Genomic DNA, 7,667 nt, shown 5'->3' on the forward strand with positions numbered 1-7,667 from the left:
ACGCAATATTTTTCTCTCAGTGCTCATTGGCCAATTTGATCAACGTCCCCCGGCATAAATACCCTTCCACAAAAAGTTTCAATAGTCTAGCGATTATAGGTTTTTTTTAAAATAACTTTTTGATTAAAACAAACTGTATATTAAAATTACACATAAATTGTTTTAAATTAGGTTAAATAAGAATAGATAAGACCAAGAATGTATTTATTTGTACTCAGGGAGAATGAATATGTCGAGGCTGTCGACGGACACGTTGAGGCCCTAGCCCCGTCACGCTAAGGGGGGGGGGGGGAGGAGGCGGTCTTATTTTTTTGCGTCCTCGCAGCAGCGTTAATCGCGTTGAAAAACGTAATTTTTAAGAACGAATGAGATTGCAGTATTATTTGATTTTATTAAAGCGGAGGAGCATACCGGGGGCCCAACGGGTGGAATTGGAGAAACGCTAAAAATAATCTCGACATATTCATTCTCCCTGAGTATAAATAAATACATTCTTGATAAGACTATGTTGGGTTCGGTTAAGCTAGGTTAGATTAGATTAGGTTAGATAAGCTTAGACTATTCAGGTTAGTATAGATTTGGTTAGATCATGGACAGTAAATTAAGAGGACAGCTTTTCGATACCCTTCCACAGTGCATTTTATTTCTCCCCGCGTATCAATCAGCTCGAGAGACTCCGAGGGAGTCTTGCAAGGTCGTTTGTACCACGTGATCTTAAAATTTACAAAAGGCAATCTAATGCGGTTGATATTGTTACGTAATTTTTTGCGCTTTATATTTTAGTACTTTTTAATTTTGGTTTTTTAATTCAATAAAAACTATCAACTGATATTTAGTATGTCATATTTAATCTATAAACACGTGAAAAAATACCTTTTGGCGTAAAAATGTACTTCGTGTTTATCTCTTTTCTTTTTTCGAACAGTATCGTCCACTCTTAGCGATACTTTTATTTTTTTTTTTCAAATAACCTTGGACGACTCCCTTAGTGTGATTGGTTTACGGGGGCTAAAACAGGCTTTTTACCGATCAGGCGATCATCTATAATCTACTATCCATGGTTAAATGGTAGCATTTGAGGACATAATGGTTTTAATGGGACACTTCTAAAAAAATACCGAAAAGCAGAAATACTAAGGGGCACAAATTTTACAGTCACAATTTATTTATTTTTTCTTATTTATTATAGTGTCGTTAATATTCTCGAAATATGATAAGAAAAAAGCCTTATTTCGATTAAAAAATTAATAATTCTAAGGTTATGTTGCTATTTGAATTCGGGAGCTGCCAATGATATGACCTTTGATGATAAAGAATTGGATTTCTTTTCGATTAGTTTCTTAATGCAAGGAATGAACATATGCTTCGTATCACCAGTATTAAATTGACCTACAAGTGAAATATTTGGTAGGTACAATTCACGCTCACACTACGAAACTGTGGCGTTGCGGTCCACTTTGATTGTCAAGCCATAATGATTTAATAATTTAATTTTTAAATTAAACATCGTGGAGTATCGTGTATCTTTTGTTAAACGAGATTAATACGATTTCTAAAAAACTAAGCAAATTTTACGAAAATAATCTTTATTATTTTAATAATTCCAATGACTCTCAGAAATCATACGCGTGAATTAATCTAAAAAATAAAAATAATGTACATATGTTATAAAAAAGACCAGGGAGGCTATTGTAAAAAAATCCAAATCATCTAGACAATTCCAAATGTAATTGGTTTAGATCGGCTTCATTTGGATAGGGCTCCAAAGACCGTATCCTCCAACCGAAATTTAAATCGCCATTTAGATCGCTCAAATAGGCGAAACTATAAAGTAAATTTGTTCTTAACCAACTTGTTAAAATGGGGAAACAAAATCACGTGACTACCATTTCACAGCCAATTTCGATTCCGTATCTCGTGTTCATAGTTGGCCGTGCGACGGTAAAGAAAAAAAATATTCCTTCCAAATACTGCAGACAGCTAATTAACTTACACTTTTCTATTACAAAATGTTTTAAGTAATAATAATAAATAGATAATTTAGATGAATCGATCAAAATTTAAACCGCTATTAGCAAAATAAAATGAATAATAGTTCGTATTTCTTAAGATAGATGGCGCTACAGTTCTCCACCAAGTCACGTGACTACCATCTTTTCGGTCCCCCTGGACTTTATAGTTTCGCCTATTCCTTTTCCAAATCTCAATGAAAGTCGTTTCTTCTTAAGCTTGGTTTCCACCAGCGCGCGATAAAATCTACTCACGACAAAAAGCGACAAAAACGCGTTGCGGATTTTTGACGCGATGCGAATAGCGCTTTCTGCTTGTTTTCCACTGGCGCGCGCAATGACGCGTTTTTTTGGGCGCGTAAAGAAAATAACATTATGACTACAGACACTTGACGCAAAAAAAAAAGACTTTTTGCGCGAACCTTTAAACCAATGACAAATCATAAAAATAAGGTTAAGCTTACTTTCAAAATGTATATTCTATGTATTGCGACTGTGTCTACTCTGGGAAATGTGGGGGCTAACTTAAGTTTAATTAATTTGGGATTAGTATTACTAATCTCAAGGAGGCTCCGAAAGAAAGGTAATAAATACCGAAAATATATATGGGTTCGGAAAATTTTTCAACAGCGAAAACAACGGGGAGAAGTGTCCCATTAAAGCCATTATGTCATCAAATGCTACCATTTCACCATGAATTGTAGATTTTAGAGGATCGGTAAAAAGCCTGGTTTTTAGCCCCCGTAAACCAATCACACTAAGGGAGTCGTCCAAGGTTATTTAAAAAAAAAAACAATTATCGCTAAGAGTGGACGATACTGTTCGAAAAAAGAAAAAGGATAAAAACTAAGTAGATTTTTACGCCAAAAGGTATTTTTTCACGTGTTTATAGATTAAATATGATATACTAAATATCAGTTGATAGTTTTTATTGAATTAAAAAACCAAAATTAAATAGTACTAAAATATAAAGCGCAAAAAATTACTTAACAATATCAACCGCATTAGATTGCCATTTGGAAATTTTAAGATCACGTGGTACAAACGACCATGCAAGACTCCTTCGGAGTCTCTCGAGCTGATTGATACGCGGGGATAAATAAAATGCACTGTGGAAGGGTATCGAAAACCTGTCCTCTTAATTTACTGCCCATGATTTAACCAAATCTATACTAACCTGACTAATCTAAGCTTATCTAACCTAATCTAATCTAACCTAGCTTAACCGAACCCAACATAGTCTTATCTATTCTTATTTAACCTAATTTAAAACAATTTATGTGTAATTTTAATATAAAGTTTGTTTTAATCAAAAAGTTATTTTAAAAAAAAACTATAATCGCTAGACTATTAAAAATTTTTGTGGTTGGTTATTTATGCCGGGGGACATTGATCAAATTGGCCAATGAGATAGATGTAGAGGGTCATCACAATCCTACGAATATCGTTAGTTCGATGAAAAAAGACCAAGGTTTCTGTGAAAAACAGGACGTGGAAAATTGACCAGCTGGGCAAACCCAAATACACTTTCAATCTATTTTTGAAAACACTTTTACTAAGAATAATTTAATCGTTCTTTCAATATCTCTTTTCGGAAGTCACTTAGCTATTTATTTTACAAAAAAAAATCTTTTTGGTTTTGTATTTTAATTTTTTGTAAAACAACGCTTACTTAAAAATAGGTGTTGAAAGTTTAGTCCATGAAATAAATAAACAAAATGTCAATGCTATTTAATTTTATCGTATATTGGATAATTGTTTATTTACAATTTTAAAAGCATGTTAGAACAATGGTTCCATTATCTCCCATCGGCTGTTGATAGTATTATTTTGGTTCTGTAGTTGTCAAAACACTTCGTTAGCTTTGGCTTAAATTTAAGACAATGAGTGTATTTAAATAGCTAATTAAACTTATATTAACATTTCAGAAGTGCCATCTTGCGTGTGAATCTATGTTATTCCAATTGACTTACACCAGGAGAATATTAATCATATCTATTATAAAGGTATTTCAAAACATTTCAGAAATAATTTAAAATATATTTTTTGTCTAAATCATTTTTCAATATCTGTACCAAACCATTGATTAATAGCCGTTCCATTGAAGATCAGATCTTCTTAATGTTTCGTTGTAAAATGCCTGGTATTATTTTTACAATTACACCATCTACCGCTGTATAACATAAAACGACACGGTATAGGAATATTTGATAATAAGAGTAACTTAATTTTGATTATTTTTCCAGTTTACTATACTTTGATAACTATGCAACGAATTATTAATTTATTTTTCAACCTCTATTTTATCGATATAGTAGTTTCAGAGTCTGGTTTTAAATTGATCTTTTGGAAATATGAGTCAGAAACGAAATTTTACAAATTCGAAAAGAATTTGAAATAAATTTTCTAATGGTTATTCGACAAATAAAGATATTAGTGTGATTAGTCTTTTTTAATATAACACAAAGCATACAGTCACATAGTGAGTTCAAATTAAATAGGAGGAGAAAACTAAACTAAAATCAAAAAGCTTGAAGAATTGGGAACATTCTATCTAGGTGGACGAGAAAGACTTGCATTGATTCTTACATTTGCTGCACTGCATCCTCGAAGAAAACAAGGCGAATTCTTCCTCTTTCTTGGATATATTGAGTTTCAAGAAATGAAGTGCGGTTTTCTACTTTAAGGGACTATATCCTTATCGGGAAATGTCTTATCTGATAAGGTTATACACACTTTAAGTGGATCGTGGAAATCTTTAATGTTTACGGTATTTTAACTAGCATAAAATACAAAATTTCTCGTCCCTCCACATAGAGAGTGGCTGTCAAATACTAAGTTACTATTTCGGTGGGGGACACGCGCAAGCCCCTCTAGGTTCATTTTCTTCGAGAGTCTTAAGCTTGTTCATAACACATTGAACATCGTCACTGCTTAAACAAGGTTTCGGCATAGGAAACCCATCTTGCTGGCAGTTGTCATCCGCTTCTGAACAGGAACACAGGCAGATTCCGGTTCCTTCGGCAGTCTTTGTGGTCGCTTTTGGAGGCAGCTCAAAGCAAGTAGCTTCTCCAATTGTACACTTTGATCTTTCTTTGCAATATTCGTTTGACGTACAATTAACTACGGAAAGAAACAAATATTAATCGAACTATAGCGAAGATTCTGAAGTCGAAAATTTAAGGAATACTTTAAATATATTCTTATGGTTCGATTGACAACATAAAAAGTTTTACAAATATGCCGCATTTCGAACCAAATAACTGAGCTCATCAGGGATAAATTTCGAGTAGCAGATCGGTCGAATAATTATAAATAAATCAGATAAATTATATTTTTTTAATAATCAACTAGGCACCACCTTTGGCCTAAGTCGTCAAGCGACATTTAAAGCCTTTAATTTAGGTGGTCGGGTTACAATTCGTAGGAGGGTGGTGGCAAGCCCTGCATGCCACGCGAGCCAACAGCTCCCTACACTACCTATTACCGTTAACCTCTACAAGATTTTATGGAAGGAGAAACCGAAGAGCTCGGGGGAAAACCCCTTAAACCAGTGGGGAGAGAACTTATAAACTCAACGCAAAAGAGTTGTTTTGAGTTTTCACCCAGTGCAACAAGCTGGGATCGCACCGTTTAAAAACTTGAATCTTTTAATAATTTTAATCTTTTAATTCACCCTTGAATAGTATTAATCATCTTATACGAATCTTTTAATATTTTTATTAACTATTTCATACAATAAATTATTGCAATCTTTGAGAGGCACGTCATCATAATCATGAAGGTATTAGGCTGAAATTTGATATAAAGTATTACCGGGAGCAAGTTTGTATTCCACACTGCCCGTTCGAACAACGGTCGCTAGAATCACGCAGATGCCAACCAAGATCAATTTCGAAAACATTTCTCAATAGAAATACAATTTTAGGTATCGGCTAAAAAGATAACAACGAACAATCTGAAAAGACGCGAGTGCAATAATTTTCGATTCGAATATTTAGAAAATCAAGACAAAGTTCACTTACCAATTTGCTTTCAGTGGAAGTTACGAATACGGAGTGGAGCTCTTGCAAGCGCTGATACCGTATTTAAGCCTATGGCTAATACATCTGCACTCTTTCTCACTACAATGATAGTTGTAGTAGTTGTAATAGTAATTATAGTGCAATGTAAAAATTACCGCCCTTCTATATTCACTAACAAGTTAATATGGCTTCTAACGCTTCACAAACGTATTCGACGTCGTTAACTTAACTTGCCAGTACGATTTACTAATTAGCCCTTGTAGTGTGTAAGCGCATGTGTCGCTTGGGCCCAGGTGAAACGCGTATGAATTATTTCTTAACTATCTATTAAATAAATGAACAGCGTGAAGCGAATAGTCCCGCCTCTTTGACAGGCTGATTGTCGTGATGGTTCTTGGGTGCTTATTACAAAATGCAGGTCCCTTTAAGTTACGAATACAGCGCCACGTGGATACAGTCAACCCGTGATTTCCCAAACATATACCCATTTGTACCAATTAGTGACGCATTTCTTAGAAGCCATTATTTAAAAATATTAGTTTATAAAATGAACGCCACCAGACGAAATGGGAAATATCCCATTGGATCCCATCCCATTCAATCGAATAATTTTACCAAGTAATCCTCTTTTGCAGCCCACTCAGTAGCGGGGCCAGGATTTTTGATGAGCTAGGCCAACCATTTGGAGGCCCCACCAAAATTATGGAGCCCCCCCCCCCACCACAATTTTTCCAAATCCGTCCACGTGGATTATTTAGTTTTTTTGAAGCAAGTGGTGAAATATTTGGGTAAAATGGGCACGCGACGAAATATTAGAGTTAATTATGAATTTAAACATAACTAAAACTGAGTGTGTGTTGATCCTTTTTTTTGTACCGATAACACTTAACAAATGAGTGGTTATTTATTTATTTCTACCACTGAATTCCAGTTTATCAATTTACATTCATTCCTTCGGTACTTCGCATGAACATCCCTTACATAAGAACTTACAACTTTACGAAAATGTAAAGTAAGTTTAAGAACCATTGATTTGTAAAGATAAAATTAAAGATACAATTTCGATATAGTAGCGCTCGCGAAAAATTAAAACTAAAAAATAAACTACTGTCAAAGAAAAGTGACTCGTACCTTTAAAAGGAATAAAAACAGCAGTGTCGTTAACCCAATCACTTGCATTGAATATTGGAAAATTAATAAATAAATAAATTATTTCGCAAACAAATTACCGAATTTTTTTATATTAAATAATTTGGAGGCCCATATATTAAATTTTGGAGGCCCCTTAAGACGACTTTTGGAGCCCCCTATCAAAATTTCAAGTAGGCCCAGGCCTACTCCGGCCTATTGCTGGCGCCGCTACTGAGCCCACTCAGCGAGTTTCGATTCAATGGGATTTTTGAAATGGTGAAAACGAAATGTAGTATTTATATATATTAGCGAGATTTCGTAAGATCGAAGGAATGGAATAGATTTTGATTGGGCTGACGTCTCACCGTGGTCTCTAGGAAAAGCGTCTTGGTTCATATCCCCATCGGAAAGGCCAGCTTAACAAAACTAAGCTACTTACAATTTGGGTTAATAATCATTATTAATCCAAGCAGAATTCATTTAAGGGTAAGTTACGTGTTTC

The sequence above is a fragment of the Leiobunum rupestre genome, chromosome 2 (genome assembly GCF_980474605.1).
Source record: "Leiobunum rupestre chromosome 2, qqLeiRupe1.1.hap1, whole genome shotgun sequence".
Lineage (NCBI taxonomy): Eukaryota > Metazoa > Arthropoda > Arachnida > Opiliones > Sclerosomatidae > Leiobunum > Leiobunum rupestre.